The sequence below is a fragment of the Pristiophorus japonicus genome, chromosome 1 (assembly GCF_044704955.1).
Source record: "Pristiophorus japonicus isolate sPriJap1 chromosome 1, sPriJap1.hap1, whole genome shotgun sequence".
In the NCBI taxonomy this organism is placed as follows: Eukaryota; Metazoa; Chordata; class Chondrichthyes; family Pristiophoridae; genus Pristiophorus; species Pristiophorus japonicus.
In genome coordinates, this window is record NC_091977.1 from 80,927,494 (window position 1) to 80,953,672 (window position 26,179).

At 44.5% G+C, this 26,179-nt stretch overlaps 1 protein-coding gene across 2 annotated transcripts in view; it reads left to right on the forward strand.

Annotated features, from left to right (window-relative positions):
* The window catches only part of glis3 (GLIS family zinc finger 3), a 938,847-nt gene that overhangs the window by 797,837 nt on the left and 114,831 nt on the right, over positions 1-26,179 (forward strand). The window lies entirely within an intron of this gene.

Sequence of the window (26,179 nt, forward strand, 5' to 3'; positions counted from 1 at the left end):
AAATGCATTAATATCTGTTCGGGCTCAAATTTGAATTGGAAACCAACCATAAGCCGCTTATATCCTTCTTTTCTGAAAATAGAGGGATAAATACGAATGCATCGGCCCGCATCCAGAAATGGGTGCTCACGTTGTCCACATACAACTATGCCATCCGCCACAGGCCAGGCAGAGAAAACTGTGCCAATGCTCTCAGTAGGCTACCATTGTCCACCACCGGGGTTGAGATGGCACAGCCTGCAGATTTAATTATGGTAATGGAAGCATTCGAGAGTGAGAAATCACCTGTTACTGTCCGACAGATTAGAACCTGGATGAGCCGGACCCCTTGCTGTCCTTAGTAAAAAATTGTGTGCTCCACGGGAGTTGGTCTAATGTCCCATTAGAGATACAGGAAGAAATAAAGCCGTACCAGCAGCACAGAGATGAAATGGCTATACAGGCAGACGGCCTCCTATGGGGAAATCGGGTAGTGGTGCCAAAAAAGGGCAGGGACACTTTCATTGGTGATCTCCACAGTACCCATCCAGGCATTGTAATGATGAAAGCGATAGCCAGACCCCATGTATGGTGGCCCGGTATCGATCCAGACTTGGAGTCCTGTGTGCACAAATGTAATACATTTTTCCAGTTAAGCAATGCATCCAGGGAGGCGCCACTAAGTTTATGGTCTTGGCCCTCCAAACCGTGGTCTAGGGTTCATGTCGACAGGCCCATTCTTGGGAAAAATGTTTTTAGTGGTTGTTGATGCGTACTCCAAATGGATTGAATGCATGATAATGTTGGCAAGCACGTCCGCTGCCACCATTGAAAGCCTATGGGCCATGTTTTCCACATATGGCCTGCCTGATGTCCTTGTAAGTGACAATGGGCCGTGCTTTATCAGTCCCAAATTCAAGGAATTCATGACCCGCAATGGGGTCAAACATGTCAAGTCTGCCCTCTAACGGTCAGGCAGAACGAGCAGTTCAAACAATCAAGCAGAGCTTGAAAAGGGTGACTGAAGGCTCTCAGCAGACTCGTTTATTCCGAGTCCTGCTTAGTTACCGCACAAGACCCCACTCGCTTAGCGGGGTCCTTCTCGCTGAACTGCTCATGAAAAGGGCATTTAAGACAAGGCGCTCGTTAGTCCACCCTGATCTACACGAACAGGTAGCGAGCAGGCGGCTTCAACAGAATATATAGCATGATCGCGCAAATATGTCACGAGAAATTGAAGTAAATGATCCTGTATTTGTATTGAACTATGGACAAGGTCCCAAGTGGATTGCTGCCACTGTTTTGGCCAAAGAGGGGAGTAGGGTGTTTATGCTCAAACTTGCAAATGGACTCACCTGCAGAAAACACTTGGACCAAACCAAACTCAGATTTACGGACCATCCAGAACAACCCACAATAGACTCTACCTTTTTTGACCTTCCAACACACACACAATTGGCAACCGACCCAGCAGTTGACGACGAAGCAGAACCGCCAGCAGTCCAGCAAGGCCAGCTGCGCAGCAGCCCAGCCAAGGCCCAACAAACGACTCACCAACACCAGCATTTGCACCGAGACAATCAACCAGGGAAAGGAAGGCCCCAGATCAACTTTTAAATAGTTACACTATTGACTTTGGGGGGGGCGGAGGGGGTAGTGTTGTTATGTATGTAAACCTGTAATTACCATGTCGAAACACCCAGAGGGCTAATCCCCTGGAGTCCCAAGGGATTCCACAATCCCTTGGGAGCACCTGTATATAAGGAGGCCTCACAGGCTGGAGAGGCACTCTGAGATCTGTAATAAAGGACTATGGTCACACTTACTTTGAGCTTGCAGTATCTAGTCTGACTCTTTATTCAAGATATAACAGCAGCCATCTTGAATTCATAAGGAAGCTTTCACTGTATTTCGCAGGTGTCATTCTGGTCACCGCACTCAACGGTCTATCCATTAGATTGCCAACACATAGAATAATAAATAAATAACAAGATAAAATTTGTTATTAATGTCTTGAAGCCACAGTGAAATCCACGATATTGTTTTTAATTCTAAAAATGAAAGAATTATAACATAATAACATAAGAACAGAAGAACATTGAGGGAGTGCAGCGAAGGTTCACCAGACTGATTCCCGGGATGGCGGGACTGACATATCAAGAAAGACTGGATCAACTGGGCTTGTATTCACTGGAGTTCAGAAGAATGAGAAGAGATCTCATAGAAACGTTTAAAATTCTGATGGGTTTAGACAGGTTAGATGCAGGAAGAATGTTCCCAATATTGGGGAAGTCCAGAACCAGGGGTCACAGTCTAAGGATAAGGGGTAAGCCATTTAGGACCAAGATGAGGAGAAACTTCTTCACCCAGAGAGTGGTGAACCTGTGGAATTCTCTACCACAGAAAGTTGTTGAGGCCAATTCACTAAATATATTCAAAAAGGAGTTAGATGTAGTCCTTACTACTAGGGGTATGGCGATAAAGCAGGAATGTGGTACTGAAGTTGCATGTTCAGCCATGAACTCATTGAATGGCAGTGCAGGCTCGAAGGGCCGAATGGCCGACTCCTGCGCCTATTTTCTATGTTTGTATGTTTCTAAATAGCCCTTCGAGCCTGCTCCGCCATTTAATATGATCATGGCTGATCTGATCATGGACTTAGGTCCACTTCCCTGACCGCCCCCCATAACCCCTTACTCCCTTATCGATTAAGAAACTGTCTATTTCTGTCTTAAATTTATTCAATGCCCCAGCTTCTGCAGCTCTCTGAGGCAGCAAATTCCACAGATTTGCAACCCTCTGAGAGAAGAAATTCCTCCTCATCTCAGTTTTAAATGGGCGACCCCTTATTCTAAGATGGCCCCCTAGTTCTAGTCTCCCCTATCAGTGGAAACATCCTCTCTGTATCCACCTTGTCAAGCGCCCTCATAATCTTATACGTTTCGATAAGATCACCTCTCATTCTTCTGAATTCCAATGAGTAGAGACCGAACCTACTCAATCTTTCCTCATAAGTCAATCCCCTCATCTCCGGAATTGTTGCATATGCAATAACTCAATAGGCTTAGTACCGTGAACTCAATCAGGTGCGACCTGAATCTACTTTATTAGCTCTGAAAGTGAGGATTAAACATGGAGGCTTTCTTTACATACGAGGGCTGCACACGTGTGTCTGTGGCCCAATGACCTCCGACACTCGCTCCTCCTGGTGGCAGTTAAACCCAGGCATACATACATTACATCATTCCCACCCCAAGATCTTGGTATCAGTCCGATTTACAAATTGAGATGGTCCGGGGCTTCCCGCTCCCTAGTTGATCTTGGTCCCTAGTCTCAGTTCAATTCCAGATCTGGGTGAGCTCTCCGAGCTCATGACTTGAGGCTGGGTAGCCGATCTAATGGGAGTGGCAGTGTCCATGTTGGGGATTGAAGGTCCAGTTTCATTGACAACAGCAGGGTCTTCTGATGGCTGAATATGAATCGGTTGGTCTTCTTCAAGCTGTTCCGGTTCGTCTGTCTGCCGCAATTTAGTCTGATCAATATGCCTCCTGCATGTTTGCCCATTAGTGAGTCTAACAATAAGCACCCTGTTACACTCCTTGGCCATAACAGTGCCAGTGACCTACTTGGAGCCTTGACCATAATTTAGCACATACACAGAATCATTAATAGAGATGTCGTGTGACACGGCAGTGCAATCATTAACCACTGCTGATGTTGACGTCTGTTTTCGACGTGATCGTTAAGATCAGGGTGGGCAACAAAGAGCCTGGTCTTGAGACCTCTCTTCATCAACAGTTCAGCAGGGGGGACTCCGGTAAGCGTATGGGGTCTCGTCCTGTAGCTAAGCAGTATGCGTGACAAGCGAGTCTGCAAAGAACCGTGAGTTACGCGTTTCAGGCTCTGCTGGATGGTTTGGACGGCCCGCTCCGCTTGACCATTGGACGCGGGTTTGAATGGTGCTGACCTTATGTGCTTGGTACCATTGAGTCTCAAACTCTTGAAACTCCAAACTTGGGAAGCATGATCCGTTGTCGATCACAACAATGTCGGGCAGACCATGAGTGGCGAACATGGCACGAAGGCTCTCAATGGTGGCTGTGGATGTGCTGGATGACATAATTACACTTTCTATCCATTTGGAATACGCATTCACCACCACCAAAACATTTTGCCCAGGAAAGGACCCGCATAGTCGATGTGGATCCTCGACCATGGTTTGGATGGCCACGACTACAGACTTAGCAGAGATTCCACTGATGCATTGCTTAACTGCATGCAAGTGTTGCACTGATGCACAAATGCATCCAAATCAGAGTCAATGCCAGGCCACCAAACTTGAGACCTAGCAATGGCCTTCATCATCACAATACCGGGATGGGTACTGTGTAAATCCCAAGCAAATCTCTTCCTGTCTTTCTTGGGCACAACAACACGATTACCCCATAGCAAACAATCAGATTGAATGGATAGTTCGTCTTTGCGACGGTTGTAAGGTTTAGTCTCATCACACACTTCCTTGGGAATTGCCGACCAATCACCACTAAGGGCACAACATTTTACAACCGATAAGATCAGATCCAGGCTGGTCCAGGTCCTAACTTGTTGAGCAGTGACAGGCGACCCTTCACTCTGAAAGGTATCCATGATCAACAGTAGGTCTGCGGGCTGTGGCGTGGGCAACGATAAATGGCTCAATGCATTGGCACAATTCTCGGTGCTAGGTCTATGGCGAATGCCATAATCATAGGCAGATAATGTCAGCGCCCACCTCTGGATGCGGGACAATGCGTTGGTATTGATACATTTGATACCTCTATGCTCTGAAAACAAAGATATGAGCGGCTTGTGATCGGTTTCAAGCTCGAAACGAAGCTGAAACAAATACTGGTAGGAATCTTTTTAACCCCATTTGGCAGGGTAAAGCTTCTTTCTCTACCATACCGTAGGCTCTTTCCGCTTTAGACATGCTTCTCGACACGTATGCAATGGGTTGTAGTTTGCCTGACTCATTGGATTGTTGGAACACGAACCAACCCCATGTGATGAAGCGTCACAGGCCAATACTAACCGCTTGCACGGGTCATAATGTACCAGCAATTTGTTGGAACAAAGCCGATTTATAGTCTTCTCAAAGGCCCTGTCTTGATATACACCCCAAATCCAGTTGTCGCCTTTTCTGAGCAGCATGTGCAGTGGCTCTAATAATGTGCTCAATTTAGATAAGAAATTACCGAAGTAGTTGAGAAGACCAAGGAACAAACACAGCTCCATCACATTCTAGGGTCTGGGTGCATTTTTGATGGCCTCTGTTTTCAAATCCGTAGACCTGATGCCGTCTGCAGCAATCTTCCTTCCCAGAAATTCAACTTCCAGTGCCATAAAGATGCACTTTGAACGTTTCAGCCTGAGCCCCACTTTGTCCAGACAACGTTGAACCTCTTCCAGGTTGTGCAGGTGTTCGGCAGTGTCACGACCTGTGACCAGAATGTCGTCTTGGAATGCTAGGGTTCTAGGGATCGACTTCAGTTAACTCTCTATGTTTCTCTGAAATATGGCGGTCGCCGAGCGAATTCCAAAAGGCGACCTGTTGTAAATGAACAGCCCTTTATGCATATTGATGCATGTAAGTTTCTTTGACAATTCAACAAGCTCCTGTGTCATATAGGCCAATGTCAGATCCAATTTGGTGAACAACTTTCCACCGGCTAGCGTTGCAAACAGGTCATCAGCCTTTGGTAACGGGTGCTGATCCTGTTCCCAAACTCGGTTGATCATAACCTTATAGTCGCCACAAATCCCGACAGTGCCATCACTCTTTAGCACAGGAACAATGGGATTAGTCCATTCGTTAAATTCGACCGGTGAAATGACCCTTTCACGTTGGAGTCTGTCCATTTCGATTTCTACTTTCTCCCTCATCATGTATGGGACTGCCCGGGCTTTGTGATGGACGGGTCTTGCATCCAAGTCCAGGTGGATCTGCACCTTGGCTCCCGTGAAGTTGCCAATGCCCGGTTCAAACAGCGAGGGAAATTTGCTCAGCATTTGAGCACACGAAGCGGCATCTACCAATGACAAAGCTTTAATATCGTTCCTGCTGAACAGGGTTGGACCATTGCCTGGAATGATCCACAGCAATTGATCATGAACTGCTCCAGCGTATGACACCTTGACTGCTGCACTGCCAATCACTGGTATGAGCTCTTTGGTGCAGGTACACAATTTTGCATTTACTGGACTCAGCTTGGGTTTCACAGCCTTGGTGTCCCACAGCTTTTTGAAAGTCCTCTGGCTCATAATTGACTGACTCGCACCCATATCTAATTCCATAGATTCCGGCACGACGTTCAATTTTACTTCAATCATTATCGATTGGCTCTTTGTCAGGTATCTCGGGTTGCATTGCCGGATCCGTTCCGGATTGGTCATCATCATCCACGTGGTGTGTCGCAGCACGCTTGCTGAGCTGCAGACACATCCACTGAAGGTGCCCCATTTTCGCACAGCCTCTACAAATATACTGTGTGGAACAGCACTGATGAGGCCGATGATTGCTCCCACAATGCCAACAGGGTGAAATTGGATTTGTGCCCAATGGCAGACTTCGAGTAGCTACAGGTTTCGCAAACACTGTCGGGTAGGCCCTGCCAGGTGCAGCTCTGCCAACCGACGACACAATCTGGTGCACAGTACTTGCCATGGAGTTCCAACTCTGCAAGGATATCTGCTTTGTACTATCGACCGTGGTCAGGCAAGCCTGGCCGATCGTGATGGCCCTGCTCAGATCCAGCGTCTCTGCAGCCAGCAACTTCCGCAGGATTACCTCGTGATTTATGATTATTACAAAGACGTCACGCAGCATGTCTTCCAACGTGGTTCCAAACTTACACGGCCCAGCGAGGTGTCTCAGGTCAGCAACAAATTCTGAGGGCCACGTCCTGGCCCTCAGAATGAACATGCTTGTAAAAGCGATATCTCGAGATAATGATGCCTTCTTTAGGTTTGAGATAGTCCCAAATCAGAGCACACAATTCCTCATAGGTCCTTTCCGTTGGACGTACAGGTGAGAGCAGATTCTTTATGAGGCCATAGATTTTTGGACCACAAACCATGAGGAAAACCGCCCTGCGCCTAACTGCATCAGCGTCTTCATCCATCTTGTTGGCCATGAAGTACTGATCTGTAAAATCCTCCCAGTCTTCTCCCTCCACGAATCGCTCCAGGATTCCAACGGTGCTCATTTTTTCGTTTTGTGCGTGAAAGTTCGTATTGTGCCTTGTCGGCAAATGTTGCGTATGTAATAACTCAATAGGCTTAGTACTGTGAACTCAATCAGGTGCGACCTGACTCTTCTTTATTAGCTCTCAAAATGAGGATTAAACATGGAGGCTTTCTTTATATACAAGGACTGCACGTGTGTGTCTGAGGCCCAATGATCTCCGACGGTCGCTCCCCCTGGTGGCAGGTAAACCCAGGCATACATATATTACAGGAATCAACCTAGTGACCCTTCGCTGAACTACCTCCAAGCAAGTATATCCTTTCTTAAATATGGAAACCAAAACTTTATGCAGTATTCCAGGTGTGGCCTCACCAGCACCCTGTATAACTGTAGCAAGACTTCCCTGCTTTTATACTCCATCCCCTTTGCAATAAAGGCCAAGATTCCATTGGCCTTCCTGATCACTTGCTGCACCTACATACTAACCTTTTGTGTTTCATGCACCAGGACCCCCAGGTCCCGCTGTACTGCAGCACTTTGTAATTTTTCTCCATTTAAATAATAACTTGCTCTCGATTTTTTCTGCCAAAGTGCATAACCTCACACTTTCCAACATTATACTCCATCTGCCATATTTTTGCCCACTCACTTAGCCCGTCTATGTCCTTTTGCAGGTTTTTTTGTGTCCTCCTCACACATTGCTTTTCCTCCCATCTTTATATCATAAGCAAACTTGGCTACGTTACACTCAGTCCTTCATCCAAGTCGTTAATATAGATTGTAAATAGTTGGGGTCCCAGCACTGATCCCTGCGGCACCCCACTGGTTACTGATTGCCAACCCGAGAATGAACCATTTATCCCAACTCTCTGTTTTCTGTTAGTTAGCCAATCCTCTATCCATGCTAATATATTGCCTCCAACCCCGTGAACTTTTATCTTGTGCAGTAACCTTTTATGTGGCACCTTGTCAAATGCCTTCTGGAAGTCCAAATACACCACATCCACTGGTTCCCCTTTATCCACCCTGTTCGTTACATCCTCAAAGAATTCCAGCAACTTTGTCATAGAAATAGTACAGGTCAGGAAGAAAGATTGTTTGATATTTCTAATGCAACCGATGTATTTAATGTCAAAGTGGGGTGAAGCTAAAAGTAAATTCTGTTCTTTTCCACTCTTTGTGAGTTTAGTGTTCTGCCATTCAGGAGTGTACAGAAACAGGGACATCCATTTGTATGTAGCATATCAATTTATGCCAATGGGGATCTATTCAGATTTTGTTCCAATATTCTGGAAGCATTGCTTTCCAAATGTAGGATGAAATTTCATTTGGGCTGCAGGATCTAATTCTTTTTATAATCAATATAACCCTACAATTCAGCCCTACCAACAAACCTTGCTGCTGAAGCTTTAAAGCATTTTACTAACCTCACTCGGGCCTTTAGGAAAAAAATAGTCAACCCACACCACCAAGTGCAATGTATCTTATTATTTATTTACCTTCTTGAAGCTTAAGACAGGTGTTAGTGCTTTTGAAGATGGATCTCCTCCCCTCCGCCCCCGCACCAGAAAAAGATTGTTAGATGTCTAAGCTAATAACTATTTCAATGCTTATTGAATGGACACAGAAATCTCATCTCAAGTCAGTTATCACACTGCTCGTCTGTCACTGATAGTCTGAACTGTAAGTAACAATATAAGTCCAAGGCAATACTTGCACTGACCACCTTAAAGGACTCCTGAGCTGGAAGTAATTAAGCTACAGCTGCTGGACAGTCAAACTGCAGTTTCCTACACAACCCCAACTTTTAGATTTGCAGCAATAGATTGGAGAATCTGGTTCAGATGGGTTACCAAACAAGGAAAATCACTCATGCTATCATTTCTGGGTGGCAACATCAATCAAAATCATTAAAGGAAAGCAAGATGCAGTTTCCTGGCCAGTTTGATGCAGATTGTCTTGATTTTTCTCAACATTCACCAAGCGGTGAACAAGCTCAGTGGCTCAGCAAAGTTTTATCATGTCTTTCTGTCATAACTATTGCATACTGCGGTTTATGTTGCTTTTTTGAATAGGGTGTTTCAGGAAGGAATTCAGTTGCTATTCTCCTTGGTATTGTTCAAAATTGTTGGGTTACATGTGTGTTGTGTTACTCAAACGTGTGTAATCTAAAGGCTAAGGAAATGACTCTTATTTCCTAATGTCATTTTTGTGGTTACTTTTTTATTTTGAAAGCTGTAAACTACCGAGTTAAAATGTTCCAGGGTTCCAAAAGCATGAACTATTGACTATTGTGTGCAATTGTCAGTATTTAACACTGCACATGGCAAAGCTACTCAGGTCTGGCATGGGAAAACATCTTTTATGTAAGGTCAATTCACATTACTAATGATGCGAGCTCTGAATCAAAGTAACAATTTTCTTGGCCCATTGAAGTAGTTACAAATGAAACAAAAATATTCACCGTTTACCTTAACCCCTTGCCACCCAAAATGAGCTTCTGATTGAGAAAAGGTCTGAAATTAAGTACAAACTCTCGAAGAGTCACAGCAATAGCATAAAACATGACAGTGGTGACAACAACACCAAACAATTAAGAACAAGACAGATGGTAAAACTGTGCTGCACCGAGTTTGCACCAATGCTGTTGTTTTTCCATGAGCACCACATTTTTAGAAGTGTCTCCCACTATTCTATAGCAGAACCAGTGCTCTTCACTGTGCTTATCACTTCATCACAACCTGGCCAACAATACAAAGCAGTTGCTATGGTGTTGGCATTACATTGTAAAGTAATTTGTGTAACTGTCAGATTCAAATGATTATAGTTTGCTGTCTAACTTTTCTGAAATATTTTCCTAAACTTAGCTAATTCAGACTTTACCTTTTTAATGTAATTTATTTATTCATACATTGAATTATTGCAACTGAAGAGCAGGATGAGCTAAAAAAAAAAGCTAAACTAGGATTAAGAAAAGTTCAATTCCGCCGATATTTAAATCAATATTTAGTTGTATCCATTTTTGCTTTCGTGCTAACTTGCTTTTTACTTCCTCTTGAATCTGAACTTGGCCCTATTTTTTAAAATCCATCTATTAGGTTCATATTCACTGTCATTTCTGTAATTTGATTATTTATATAAACCCCAAAAATGACAGTTGTAATATTCGAGGGTGAAAGTCAGGTCAAAAGACTCTGGATGCATATGTATGGCCTATCTTCATCTCTCCTAACTCTTCTATTACTAATCAAGATCTATTTCTTTAGTGAAGCACCTTAGGACGTTTTATACATTAAAGGTGTTCTATAAATACAAGTTGTTGTTGTTTATGTAACAGTAGTATCATCATCATGCGGGTCAATAATCACTTGTCAGGCAGTTAACACGATGCATTCATTCCATCTGTGAATTAGGCGTATTTGAAGCTAAAGGCAGACTGCAATGATTCTCTTCAGTCATGGCTAAGAATACCCTTATGACAGCTCTAGGCAAAATCAGAGTATAGATGCAATGAGGCCCATGTAGCTTCCAGACGTTTATAGAGAATACCATTGGCATCTTGAAACAGTTCTTCAAATGTATTGACAGATCAAGAGGCACTCGACTATTTAGTCCCTCTCCACCAAGGTCTCCGAGATCATTGTTATCTGCTGCAAGCTCAACAACTTTGCAATATAAAGAGGCCTAGCTATGGAGGAGGAAGACAAACCAAAAACAAGGCCAGAGCAGTATGCAAGCACTGGTCAAGAGGATGTCACTACAAACAATAGCAGTACAGTAAGGAAAACTGATGCATCCAGCATTTATCCAAGAGACATTCAACTCAATGTTAAAGCTGTTTCTTTAAAGACAACTGTCTACATGGCACCAAGAAACATCATCCTCTTCACTTCCTCAGCTAACATAAGGGCACACGCTTTGCTGTACTGCTTCCTTCTTCCACAGAATCAGAATTAACTTCTGGACAAAATTGAAATACAATGCAACCGATTTATTCACCTACTCGGTGCCACGTGTCAGTAATGTTAGTATATTTTCCCATGATACTTCACCTTAGTGCTCATGTATTGTGTGCAACCTTTAACTCAGAACCTGTGAATAATTCGAAGTTCACTGTTTTTTTGAGTTTCAGAGGAAGTTACATGAGATTCAGAATGGACTCTACTTCCTTGTGCTGGTTTTTGATTCAGCCACTTTCTAGCACACCTACTATTACTTGCTCTGGAGGCTGGTTATGGCATTTCCCTGAGAGACAGTAACCTTAGATGGAGATGAGGGGTTTGACTTATGAAGATAGGTTGAGTAGGTTGGGCCTATACACATTGGAGTTCAGAAGATTGAAACATATAAGATAATGAGGGGGCTCGATAAGGTGGATGCAGAGAGGATATTTCCACTCATAGGGGAAACTAAAACTAGGGGACATAGTCTCAGAATAAGGGGTCGCCCATTTAAAACTGAGATGAGGAGAAATTTCTTCTCTCAGAGGGTTGTAAATCTATGGAATTCTCTGCCCCAGAGAGCTGTGGAGGCTGGGACATTGAATATATTTAAGGTGGAGATAGACATATTTTTGAGAGATAAGGGAATAAAGGATCATGGGGAGCAGGCAGGGAAGTGGAGTTGAGACCATGATCAGATCAGCCATGATCTTATTGAATGGTGGAGCAGGCTCGAGGGGCAAAATGGCCTACTCCTACTCATATTTCTTGTGTTCTTATGTTCTTATTTTTATCAATGCCTACTCTGGCCATGCTACTGCTGCTGGGCACGCCTTCAGCATATTTATTGATCTGCATGGAAGCAGATCTGTGGATGGCAATAAGGTATGTGAATTTCAGTCTCAAGGTTCTCTCAACTCGATCCTGCAACTTTTTAAAACCAGATAAGAGAGTTTCTTGTAGATCAGAGCCCTTGATCTCTATAGCAGTATTTTGAGATTCATGAGAGTTAATCCCAATGTGCTTAGGACGTGTCAATGTACAGAGGGACCTGGGTGTCCTTGTACACCAGTCATTGAAAGCAAACATGCAGGTGCAGCAAGTAGTTAGGAAGGCAAATGGTATGTTGGCCTTCATTGCAAGAGGATTTGATACAGGAGCAAGGATGTCTTACTACAGTTATATAAGGCCTTGGTGAGACTGCACCTGGAGCATTGTGTGCAATTTTGGTTTCCTTAACTAAAAAAGGATATACTTGTGATAGAGGGAGTGCAGTGAAGGTTCACCAGACTGATTCCTGGGATGGCAGGAATGTCGTATGAGGAGAGATTGGATCGACTAGGCCTGTATTCACTAGAGTTTAGAAGAATGAGAGGGGATCTCATTGAAACGTATAAAATTCTGACTGGGTTGGATAGACTGGATGCGGGGAGGATGTTTCCCCTGGCTGCGAAGTCTAGAACAAGGGGTCACAGTCTCAGGATATGGGGTAGGAAATTTAGGACTGAGATGAGGAGAAATGTTTTCACTCAAGAGGCTGGTGAACCTGTGAAGTTCTCTACCACAGAAGGCTGTGGAGGCCAAGTCACTGAATATATTTAAGAGGGAGATAGATTTCTAGAAACAAAAGGCATCAAGGGGTATGGGGAAAAAGCGGGAATATGGTGTTGAGATAGAGGATCAGCCATGATCATATTGATTGCGGTGCAGACTCGAAGGGTCGAATGGCCTACTACTGCTCCTATTTTCAATGGGCTAGATTTTCCACTTCACATCGCCCATTTATGGCACATATATGGCCCAAAATGGACCTCTATCACCCATTTTGAGCAAAAAAGTTGAAACTAGGCCCAAAATATCGCCCGAGAAACAGGTGGCTAAGTTTCCACTTTGATCGCCGAGAAGATTGCCGAAATTATAGCCCACACAAGGCCCATCCCAAATTTCAGCATCTAGCTTGCACTTCGCTGGGCCGATGTAAGGCCCAAAAGAGTGCTGAGAAATAGTTGCTTTTTCTGGGCGTAAGAGAAGGAAAATGGGCACTACGGACGCCATTTTGACTTCAATTGAAAGGTGGAGGATTAGTTGTGATTTAATTAGAGAGCTAGTTGTACTCAGAATATTGGGGCAGGGAATATAAATAGGTATTATTATGTTATTTTTAGTAAATAGGTTTTATATAATAGAATTTATTAGAAGGTTTTATATATATTTTATATATTGAATTTATTAAATAGCTTTTACATAGTGAAGTTATTTACTGATATTGTTGGTGCCTATCAAACTGACTGGTAAACAGCGTATAGAGTACACAGAGTGCAGAGTACAGTGATTAGATATTTTGAGAGATTATTAAAATTACACATCAGCACACTGCACACAGCTCCATTTGACAGGTGACTGAAGCTCTTTACACTCATGGAGGGACTTCATGAGCTTCACAATGACCAGGGAGGCACAGACCATGAGTACTTTGCAGTTTCCATAGAATAGCAGACTTCCCCAAGGTGCAGGGAGCAATATACTGTACGCACATTGCCCTCAAAGCACCCTGAAACAGAAAGGGGTTCCACTCACTAAATGTGGACATTTTTGATGTTGATTTACAGTTAGGGTTAATCAATAGTTTCAATTGCTTGGGGTGTCCTTTAGGTCTTGCCTGCAATGGCCTATCATCAGAATTTATGCTTATTTTATAAAGTTTAGTGTTACTGAAGTGTTACTAAAGTACTCGTATATTAAAAGAATAAACAAATATGGAATAACATCTGTATAGTTGATAACTAATGTAACTAAGAGAGAAGACACACAATTTATTGAATTAAATAAAAAAAAATTTGATTAACAAAAACGAAAACAAAAATTGAAAAACTATCCCTCCAACCCCCACCCCCCACCCCTCGCACCAACCCACCCTTCCCTCAAATACATAAAAATCTTAACAGTTAACAATTAACAATTTACAATTAACCTTTAACAACCAACAAAAGTAACAAAACAGGAACAAGAACAATTGAACAAGTGAATAAACTTTGTGAAAAAACGTCCCCCTCCCTACCTGCAGCCACGTTTCCCTCCAGATCCAGTCCCACCCCATGTTCGTATCCCACCCGCCCGTTTTGGTCAACGCAGACCGACACTAAGATGTCGTGCAGAGTGGGACAGAAAGACTTCCTGCCGTGGTGGAGGTGACAGAGAGGAAGTGGAAGCCTGAAGCTCCACTTCCGAGTCAGGAGGAACTGTGTCCTCTGTACTCGCTTGCGTGCTCGGGGTCTCACTGCGAGCAGACACGACACCTTGGGGTGCAGCGTCGTGTCCAGTCAGCAATGCATGGAAGACCAATTGGAGAAGTTCTGGCAGAACTCACACAAGATGCTGGAAACTGGCTCCAGTTCACGGAGAACTGGCTCCAGTTCGCAGAGAATCCCACGAACCCCTGGATAAGGTCGCGACCAATCGCGACCGTCTCCCTGCACAGGGAAATCAAGCTCTCTGTCTGGCCCTCCATGGTAGGTGATTGCTCACTATGCTGACCGGACCTCCATGGGGTTGGTGTTTGCAAAATGACGCGCCTTGGCGTCGCCACCTGCACACCGCTTGGTCCCAGTGCTTCTTCCATCTCAATCGAGATGGCCGCAGGTTGTTCCGCCCACAAAAAAAATATCATCATCCTCCTCCTCCTCCTGCTCCTCCTCCTCGTCCTCCGCTGTCTCAACCTCCTGCGAGCTGCTTGAGGGATGTATCACATTTTGAGATGTCTCTGCTACCAAGCACTGCTCAACGGACACTTGAACTTAGAAAGATGAATGAAATTTCTAAACAACTCATAACAATCCATATCAATATATTTCAATATTTTAATATCAATATTTCAATATTTCAATAACCCAAAACATTGCAATACTTTGCAAAACCACATATGCACAAGGGTTCATCAGGGTTAACATGGCCTCATTTGTAGATCAGACTACATCTAAATTATTGAATTATAATTGTATAACATGAAATGCATAACTACGATATTTTTCGTATGTATTTAGTAATGTTTGATACATTGCACATTTCCCATTACTCACCAGACTCAAGGGTGGGCTCGGCCATGCCACGAGTCATGACCAAAACGGCTTTCAGGCCCCACCAAGGCCACCGCAAGCTCCTTGTATGAATTAAGTGTGTGCACTGTCATGGAGCCGCCACCCGTCCTCCTTTGTTCTGCGTGGTTCATACTGATCTTTTTCTGTAAATGATCATTTAACATTGCACTGCACAAGCTACTGTACTTGACAATAAACATTGAAGACTGATTTAAATGTTCAATTATTACATAACATCGTAGTGCATATGAATAATTTTTAATATTATTCTAATTATAAACAGCAAGTAAATAATACACATGTATGATTTTAACTATGACTTTTAAATATATTTTAAATATTAAAATGCAACTTACTCTGGAAGCTGCATATGAATAATTTTTAGTACTATAACAGGCAACTTAGTATTAGGGTAAATAAATGTAATTGTTAATGTAATTTATTTTTAATTTAATGTAGTTTTTAAATTAATGTTATTACTTCACATTATAAATAAATAACATTGAGGATTTTATTTGTAATTTATAAACATCAAGTAAATAATACATAATAATTTATAAACATGAAGTAAATAATACATATGTGTGATTTTAAATATGACTTTTAAATATGTTCCATCTCTTGCGACACTGGTCAGCCATCCGCACCCCATTTGATGCCGATGTGACGACATCGGCAATCTCCAGCCAGATCCGTCTATAGGCACGGGGTGGAGATTTCCCATGGCCAACTCGTGTCAAGTCCTCCCACCTTATAGAAACGACATTGGCCTCCTCACTAAAGACTTTTGCCCTTTGCCTCTCCATCTCCCTTGTTTTTGGTGTTTCCATTGTTGATTGTTTAAGCAAATTAGCAAAATAGCAACTACTTCCTCTCTGCTTCCTCAATGCCTCTCTCCTTCTCTCCTCTCTCTCCCGTTCTCTCCGACACTCCCTGTCCTTCTGAGCATGTGCGATGACCCATGAACTCTCCAAACGCGGCAAGAAAAATCGACCCCAAAAAAAATATCCCACACATGCACACAACAGCGTTGCGAGGGAAGATTATTTTTTTGGACTTCCGTTTGACTTCCTCTTTTTGTAGGCGATCGTGAGATCGCTGAGAAATCAGATCGCCCATTTGACATCGCTGGGGTAAGGCCGAGTGGAAAATCGCAAAAAAAAAAATGGGCCTTATGCCGGCGATCAGCATGGGCGATACATCACACATCGCTGGAATAAGGACCATTTTTTGGGGCCTTAGCCACCTAGCGGAAAGTCTAGCCCAATGTTTCCATGTTTCTATGACCGTATCACTGGAGACTGCAGTGCAGATGCCCCTGGAATTGCCACATGCAGTCCAGAAAAGCTTTCTTACATAGAAACATAGAAACATAGAAAATAGGTGCAGGAGTAGGCCATTTGGCCCTTCTAGCCTGCACCGCCATTCAATGAGTTCATGGCTGAACATGCAACTTCAGTACCACATTCCTGCTTCCTCGCCATACCCCTTGATCCCCCTAGTAGTAAGGACTTCATCTAACTCCTTTTTGAATATATTTAGTGAACTGGCCTCAACAACTTTCTGTGGTAGAGAATTCCACAGGTTCACCACTCTCTGGGTGAAGAAGTTCCTCCTCATCTTGGTCCTAAATGGCTTACCCCTTATCCTTAGACTGTGACCCCTGGTTCTGGACTTCCCCAACATTGGGAACATTCTTCCTGCATCTAACCTGTCTAAACCCATCAGAATTTTAAACGTTTCTATGAGGTCCCCTCTCATTCTTCTGAACTCCAGTGAATACAAGCCCAGTTGATCCAGTCTTTCTTGATAGGTCAGTCCCGCCATCCCGGGAATCAGTCTGGTGAACCTTCGCTGCACTCTCTCAATAGCAAGAATGTCCTTCCTCAGGTTAGGAGACCAAAACTGTACACAATACTCCAGGTGTGGCCTCACCAAGGCCCTGTACAACTGTAGTAACACCTCCCTGTCCCTGTACTCAAATCCCCTCGCTATGAAGGATAACATGACATTTGCTTTCTTAACCGCCTGTTGTACCTGCATGCCAACCTTCAATGACTGATGTACCATGACACCCAGGTCTCGTTGCACCTCCCCTTTTCCTAATCTGTCACCATTCAGATAATAGTCTGTCTCTCTGTTTTTACCACCAAAGTGGATAACCTCACATTTATCCACATTATACTTCATCTGCCATGCATTTGCCCACTCACCTAACCTATCCAAGTCACTCTGCAGCCTCATAGCATCCTCCTCGCAGCTCACACTGCCACCCAACTTAATGTCATCCGCAAATTTGGAGATACTACATTCAATCCCCTCGTCTAAATCATTAATGTACAGTGTAAACAGCTGGGGCCCCAGCACAGAACCTTGCGGTACCCCACTAGTCACTGCCTGCCATTCTGAAAAGTCCCCATTTACTCCTACTCTTTGCTTCCTGTCTGACAACCAGTTCTCAATCCATGTCAGCACACTACACCCAATCCCATGTGCTTTAACTTTGCACATTAATCTCTTGTGTGGGACCTTGTCGAAAGCCTTCTGAAAGTCCAAATATACCACATCAACTGGTTCTCCCTTGTCCACTCTACTGGAAACATCCTCAAAAAATTCCAGAAGATTTGTCAAGCATAATTTCCCTATCACAAATCCATGCTGACGGACCTATCATGTCACTTCTTTCCAAATGCGCTACTATGACATCCTTAATAATTGATTCCATCATTTTACCCACTACCGATGTCAGGCTGACCGGTCTATAATTCCCTGTTTTCTCTCTCCCTCCTTTTTTAAAAAGTGGGGTTACATTGGCTACCCTCCACTCGATAGGAACTGATCCAAAGTCAATGGAATGTTGGAAAATGACTGTCAATGCATCCACTATTTCCAAGGCCACCTCCTTAAGTACTCTGGGATGCAGTCCATCAGACCCTGGGGATTTATCGGCCTTCAATCCCATTAATTTCCCCAACACAATTTCCCGACGAATAAGGATTTCCCTCAGCTCCTCCTCCTTACTAGACCCTCTGACGGAAGGTTGTTTGTGTCCTCCTTAGTGAATACCGAACCAAAGTACTTGTTCAATTGGTCCGCCATTTCTTTGTTCCCCATTATGACTTCCCCTGATTCTGACTGCAGGGGACCTACGTTTGTCTTTACTAACCTTTTTCTCTTTACATATCTATAGAAACTTTTGCAATCCGTCTTAATGTTCCCTGCAAGCTTCTTTCGTACTCCATTTTCCCTGCCCTAATCAAACCCTTTGTCCTCCTCGGCTGAGTTCTAAATTTCTCCCAGTCCCCGGGTTCGCGGCTATTTCTGGCCAATTTGTATGCCACTTCCTTGGCTTTAATACTATCCCTGATTTCCCTTGATAGCCACGGTTGAGCCACCTTCCCTTTTTTATTTTTACGCCAGACAGGAAGGTACAATTGTTGTAGTTCATCCATGCGGTCTCTAAATGTCTGCCATTGCCCATCCACAGTCAACCCCTTAAGTATCATTCGCCAATCTATCCGAGCCAATTCATGCCGCATACCTTCAAAGTTACCCTTCTTTAAGTTCTGGACCATGGTCTCTGAATTAACTGTTTCATTCTCCATCCTAATGCAGAATTCCATCATATTATGGTCACTCTTCCCCAAGAGGCCTCGCACAACGAGATTGCTAATTAATCCTCTCATTACACAACACCCAGTCTAAGATGGCCTCCCCCCTAGTTGGTTCCTCGACATATTGGTCTAGAAAACCAAGCCTTATGCACTCCAGGAAATCCTCCTCCACCGTATTGCTTCCAGTTTGGTTAGCCCAATCTATGTGCATATTAAAGTCACCCTTTATAATTGCTGCACCCTTATTGCATGCACCCCTAATTTCCTGTTTGATGCCCTCCCCAACATCTCTACAACTGTTTGGAGGTCTGTACACAACTCCCACTAACGTTGTTTGCCCTTTGGTGTTCTGCAGCTCTACCCATATAGATTCCACATCATCCAAGCTAATGTCCTTCCTAACTATTACATTAATCTCCTCCTTAACCAGCAATGCTACTCCACCTCCTTTTCCTTTTATTCTATCCTTCCTGAATGTTGAATACCCCTGGATGTTGAGTTCCCAGCCCTGATCATCCTGGATCCATGTCTCTGTAATCCCAATCACATCATATTTGTTAACATCTATTTGCACAGTTAATTCATCCACCTTATTGCGGATACTCTTTGCATTAAGACACAAAGCCTTCAGGCTTGTTTTTTTTAACACCCTTTGTCCTTTTAGAATTTTACTGTACAGTGGCCCTTTTTGTTCTTTGCCTTGGGTTTCTCTGCCCTCTACTTTTCCTCATCTCCTTTCTGTCTTTTGCTTTTGTCTCCTTTTTGTTTCCCTGCATTGGTTTCCATCCCCCTGCCATATTCGTTTAACTCCTCCCCAACAGCACTAGCAAACACTCCCCCAAGGACATTGGTTCCGGTCCTGCCCAGGTGCAGACCGTCCGGTTTGTACTGGTCCCACCTCCCCCAGAACCGGTTCCAATGCCCCAGGAATTTGAATCCCTCCCTGCTGCACCACTGCTCAAGCCACGTATTCATCTGTGCTATCCTGCGATTCCTACTCTGACTAGCATGTGGCACTGGTAGCAATCCCGAGATTACTACTTTTGAGGGCCTACTTTTTAATTTAGCTCCTAGCTCCTTAAATTCGTTTCGTAGGACCCCATCCCTTTTTTTACCTATGTCGTTGGTACCAATGTGCACCACGACAACTGGCTGTTCTCCCTCCCTTTTTAGAATGTCCTGCACCCGCTCCGAGACATCCTTGACCCTTGCACCAGGGAGGCAACATACCATCCTGGAGTCTCGGTTGCGGTCGCAGAAACGCCTATCTATTCCCCTTACAATTGAATCCCCTATCACTATCGCTCTCCCACTCTTTTTCCTGCCCTCCTGTGCAACAGAGCCAGCCACGGTGCCATGAACTTGGCTGCTGCTGTCCTCCCCTGATGAGTCATCCCCCTCAACAGTACTCAAAGCAGTGTATCTGTTTTGCAGGGGGATGACCACAGGGGACCCCTGCACTACCTTCCTTGCACTGCTCTTCCTGCTGGTCTTCCATTCCCTATCTGGCTATGGACCCTTTACCTGCGGTACGACCAACTCGCTACACGTGCTACTCACGTCATTCTCAGCATCGTGGATGCTCCAGAGTGAATCCACCCTCAGCTCCAACTCCGCAACGCGGTCCGTCAGGAGCTGGAGGCGGATACAATTCCCACACACGTAGTCGTCAGGAACACTGGAGTCGTCCCTGAGTTCCCACATGGTACAGGAGGAGCCGAGCTGTCCTGCCATGACTTAACCCTTAGATAAGCAACAACAATGCTAAAGTTTACTCACTGTTATAGAAGAGAAAAAAGAAAAACTACTCACCGATCACCAGCCAATCACTTACCCCCTTGGCTGTGACGTCACCTTTCTGTTTCTTTCTACTTCTTTTTTGCCTTCTCCCTGTAGCTGCACCGGCTCGCCTTTTATAATCCTCACCAACGGACCTCCGACGCTGCTCCCGACTGCTGCCGACACTGGGCCCCGGACTCCCTGCTGTGCCTTTTATAGGCCTCTCCACGCACCTCCTCGACGCTGCTCCCGACTGCCGCCGACGCTGTTCTGAGTATTTTTCACTGGGTAACGTTAAATAGGTTATGAGAAAACACTTTGTAGCATACGTACTTGAGCCAGTTACTTGGTAGGTAGCCTTACCGTGGCAGATCTCCTGAGGTCTGACATCTTCTTCTTTGCTTAGAGTCATATTCTCTTGGGTACAGCTGCCAACATTTAACCTGTCAATTATTCTCTGCCAGATTTATTCAACCATTCTTCTGGGAAGAGTGCACAAATACACAAGGGCAGACTTTCTTTACCTCACTTTATCCAACATGACTTCAAGGGCAGGATCCCTGAATCTGGGTATGCAGGCAACAACCACCCATTTTCCAGTAATATTGTAGTAGCGATCCCCTTCCCTTCTTATGCAGTCATAGAAACATAGAAACATAGAAAATAGGTGCAGGAGTAGGCCATTCGGCCCTTCTAGCCTGCACCGCCATTCAATGAGTTCATGGCTGAACATTCAACTTCAGTACCCCATTCCTGCTTTCTCGCCATACCCCTTGATCCCCCTAGTAGTAAGGACCTCATCAAACTCCTTTTTGAATATATTTAGTGAATTGGCCTCAACAACTTTCTGTGGTAGAGAATTCCACAGGTTCACCACTCTCTGGGTGAAGAAGTTCCTCCGCATCTCGGTCCTAAATGGCTTACCCCTTATCCTTAGACTGTGACCTCTGGTTCTGGACTTCCCCAACATTGGGAACATTCTTCCTGCATCTAACCTGTCTAACCCCGTCAGAATTTTAAATGTTTCTATGAGATCCCCTCTCATTCTTCTGAACTCCAGTGAATACAAGCCCAGTTGATCCAGTCTTTCTTGATAGGTCAGTCCCGGGAATCAGTCTGGTGAACCTTCGCTGCACTCCCTCAATAGCAAGAATGTCCTTCCTCAGGTTAGGAGACCAAAACTGTACACAATACTCCAGGTGTGGCCTCACCAATGCCCTGTACAACTGTAGTAACACCTCCCTGCCCCTGTACTCAAATCCCCTTGCTATGAAGGCCAACATGCCATTTGCTTTCTTAACCGCCTGCTGCACCTGCATGCCAACCTTCAATGACTGATGTACCATGACACCCAGGTCTCTTTGCACCTCCCCTTTTCCTAATCTGTCACCATTCAGATAATAATCTGTCTCTCTGTTTTTACCACCAAAGTGGATAACCTCACATTTATCCACATTATACTTCATCTGCCATGCATTTGCCCACTCACCTAACCTATCCAAGTCGCTCTGCAGCCTCACAGCATCCTCCTCGCAGCTCACACTGCCACCCAACTTAGTGTCATCCGCAAATTTGGAGATACTACATTTAATCCCCTCATCTAAAGCATTAATGTACAGTGTAAACAGCTGGGGCCCCAGCACAGAACCTTGCGGTACCCCACTAGTCACTGCCTGCTATTCTGAAAAGTACCCATTTACTCCTACTCTTTGCTTCCTGTCTGACAACCAGTTCTCAATCCATGTCAGTACACTACACCCAATCCCATGTGCTCTAACTTTGCACATCAATCTCTTGTGTGGGACCTTGTCGAACGCCTTCTGAAAGTCCAAATATACCACATCAACTGGTTCTCCCTTATCCACTCTACTGGAAACATCCTCAAAAAATTCCAGAAGATTTGTCAAGCATGATTTCCCTTTCACAAATCCATGCTGACTTGGATCTATCATGTCACCTCTTTCCAAATGCACTGCTATGACATCCTTAATAATTGATTCCATCATTTTACCCACTACCGATGTCAGGCTGACCGGTCTATAATTCCCTGTTTTCTCTCTCCCTCCTTTTTTAAAAAGTGGGGTTACATTGGCTACCCTCCACTCCATAGGAACTGATCCAGAGTCAATGGAATGTTGGAAAATGACTGTCAACGCATCCACTATTTCCAAGGCCACCTCCTTAAGTACTCTGGGATGCAGTCCATCAGGCCCTGGGGATTTATCGGCCTTCAATCCCATCAATTTCCCCAACACAATTTCCCGGCTAATAAGGATTTCCCTCAGTTCCTCCTCCTTACTAGACCCCCCGACCCCTTTTATAACCGGAAGGTTGTTCGTGTCCTCCTTCGTGAATACCGAACCAAAGTACTTGTTCAATTGGTCCGCCATTTCTTTGTTCCCCGTTATGACTTCCCCTGATTCTGACTGCAGGGGACCTACGTTTGTCTTTACTAACCTTTTTCTCTTTACATATCGATAGAAACTTTTGCAATCCATCTTAATGTTCCCTGCAAGCTTCTTCTCGTACTCCATTTTCCCTGCCCTAATCAAACCCTTTGTCCTCCTCAGCTGAGTTCTAAATTTCTCCCAGTCCCCAGGATCGCTGCTATTTCTGGCCAATTTGTATGCCACTTCCTTGGCTTTAATACTATCCCTGATTTCCCTTGATAGCCACGGTTGAGCCACCTTCCCTTTTTTATTTCTATGCCAGACAGGAATGTACAATTGTTGTAGTTCATCCATGCGGTCTCTAAATGTCTGCCATTGCCCATCCACAGTCAACCCCTTAAGTATCATTCGCCAATCCATCCCAGCCAATTCACGCCTCATACCTTCAAAGTTAGCCTTCTTTAAGTTCTGGACCATGGTCTCTGAATTAACTGTTTCATTCTCCATCCCAATGCAGAATTCCACCATATTATGGTCGCTCTTCCCCAAGGGGCCTCGCACAACGAGATTGCTAATTAATCCTCTCTCATTACATAACACCCAATCTAAGATGGCCTCCCCCCTAGTTGGTTCCTCGACATATTGGTCTAAAAAACCATCCCTTATGCACTCCAGGAAATCCTCCTCCACCGTATTGCTTCCAGTTTGGTTAGCCCAATCTATGTGCATATTAAAGTCACCCATTATAACTGCTGCACCTTTATTGCACGCACCCCTAATTTCCTGTTTGATGCCCTCCCCAACATCACTACTACTGTTTGGAGGTCTGTACACAACTCCCACTAACGTTTTTTGCCCTTTGGTGTTCTGCAGCTCTACCCATATAGATTCCACATCATCCAAGCTAATGTCCTTCCTAACTATTACATTAATCTCCTCCTTAACCAGCAATGCTACCCCACCTCCTTTTCCTTTTATTCTATCCTTCCTGAATGTTGAATACCCCTGGATGTTGAGTTCCCAGCCCTGATCATCCTGGAGCCACGTCTCCGTAATCCCAATCACATCATATTTGTTAACATCTATTTGCACAGTTAATTCATCCACCTTATTGCGGATACTCCTTGCATTAAGACACAAAGCCTTTAGGCTTGTTTTTTTAACACCCTCTGTCCTTTTAGAATTTTGCTGTACAATGGCTCTTTTTGTTCTTTGCCTTGGGTTTCTCTGCCCTCCACTTTTCCTCATCTCCTTTCTGTCTTTTGTTTTTGCCTCCTTTTTGTTTCCCTCTATCTCCCTGCATTGGTTCCCATCCCCCTGCCATATTAGTTTTAACTCCTCCCCAACAGCACTAGCAAACACTCCCCCGAGGACATTGGTTCCGATTCTGCCCATCCGGATTGTATTGGTCCCACCTCCCCCAGAACCGGTTCCAATGCCCCAGGAATTTGAATCCCTCCCTGCTGCACCATTGCTCAAGCCACGTATTCATCTGAGCTATCCTGCGATTCCTACTCTGACTAGCACGTGGCACTGGTAGCAATCCCGAGATTACTACTTTTGAGGTCCTACTTTTTAATTTAGCTCCTAGCTCCTTAAATTCATTTCGTAGGAACTCATCCCTTTTTTTACCTATGTCATTGGTACCAACGTGCACCACGACAACTGGCTGTTCTCCCTCCCTTTTTAGAATGTCCTGCACCCGCTCCGAGACATCCTTGACCCTTGCACCAGGGAGGCAACATACCATCCTGGAGTCTCGGTTGCGGCCGCAGAAACGCCTATCTATTCCCCTTACAATTGAATCCCCTATCACTATCGCTCACCCACTCTTTTTCCTGCCCTCCTGTGCAACAGAGCCAGCCACGGTGCCATGAACTTGGCTGCTGCTGCCCGCTCCTGATGAGTCATCCCCCTCAACAGCACTCAAAGCAGTGTATCTGTTTTGCAGTGGGATGACCACAGGGGACCCCTGCACTACCTTCCTTGCACTACTCTTCCTGCTGGTCTTCCATTCCCTCGCTGGCTGTGGACCCTTCTCCTGCGGTAAGACCAACTCGCTACACTTGATACTCATGTCATTCTCAGCATCGTGGATGCTCGAGAGTGAATCCACCTTCAGCTCCAACTCCGCAACGCGGACCGTCAGTAGCCGGAGGTGGACACACTTCCCGCACATGTAGTCGTCAGGGACACTGGTGTTGTCCCCGTGTTCCCACATGGTACAGGAGGAGCATATCACGTGACCGAGCTGTCCTGCCATGACTTAACCCTTAGATACACTTAAATTGCCGACAACAATGTTAAAAGTTACTGACTAATAAAGAAAAAGAAAAACTACTCACCAATCAGCAGCCAATCACTTACCACGTTGGCTGTGACGTCACCTTTTGATTTCTTTCTACTTCTTTTTTGACTTATCTCAGCTGGAGCTGCACCGGTACGTGTCTCAACTCCCGCCTCTCTCGACTCCCGCCTCTCTCGACGCTCCCCGGACTGCTGAGCCTTTTATAGGCCGCTGCCTCTCTCGACTCCCGCCTCTCTCGACGCTCCCCGGACTGCAACACTTTAAAATTAACTGTGAACTGTCCAATTATTCCCTCAAATTGTGCAGGTAGGAGCTTGCACTCACTAGGAAATTTTGCAAATGCCAGAATTTCTAGGAATTGGTTGTGCGAAGAAAGATGGAAAGATTTCCCAAATTGCACCCCAGAATTGAGCCCAGATTCCAGGAGTGATGGAAAATTGTGTGAATTTGTGCACCACCCAGTGCCAATTCTACAATGGCCTGGTTTCCACTATGTATACAATTCTCCCTTTGGTGAGTTTGCAATCTAGCGTTATCATCAGAAATAGGTGTTGGATAGAAGGCTTACATTTCCCCACAAGGAAGTGGAAAATACAAGTTATTTTCAAACACCCCTTCGAAGTCACTTTTAGAATGACAAAGGCAGAGGCCTGAGGGGAAATATAAAAGTGAGCCAAGATTGTTATTAAAAATACAAAACTTAAAAAGAAAAGTTTATGGTACAGATTGGAATTTAAATATTTACCCAGAAGTACTAACATCTATTCCACATTATCAAATAAAATATACTTTTAGTGTTGTGATGCTTAAGCTGTGATTGTAGTGTCGGTATCATGTGCACCCACATGA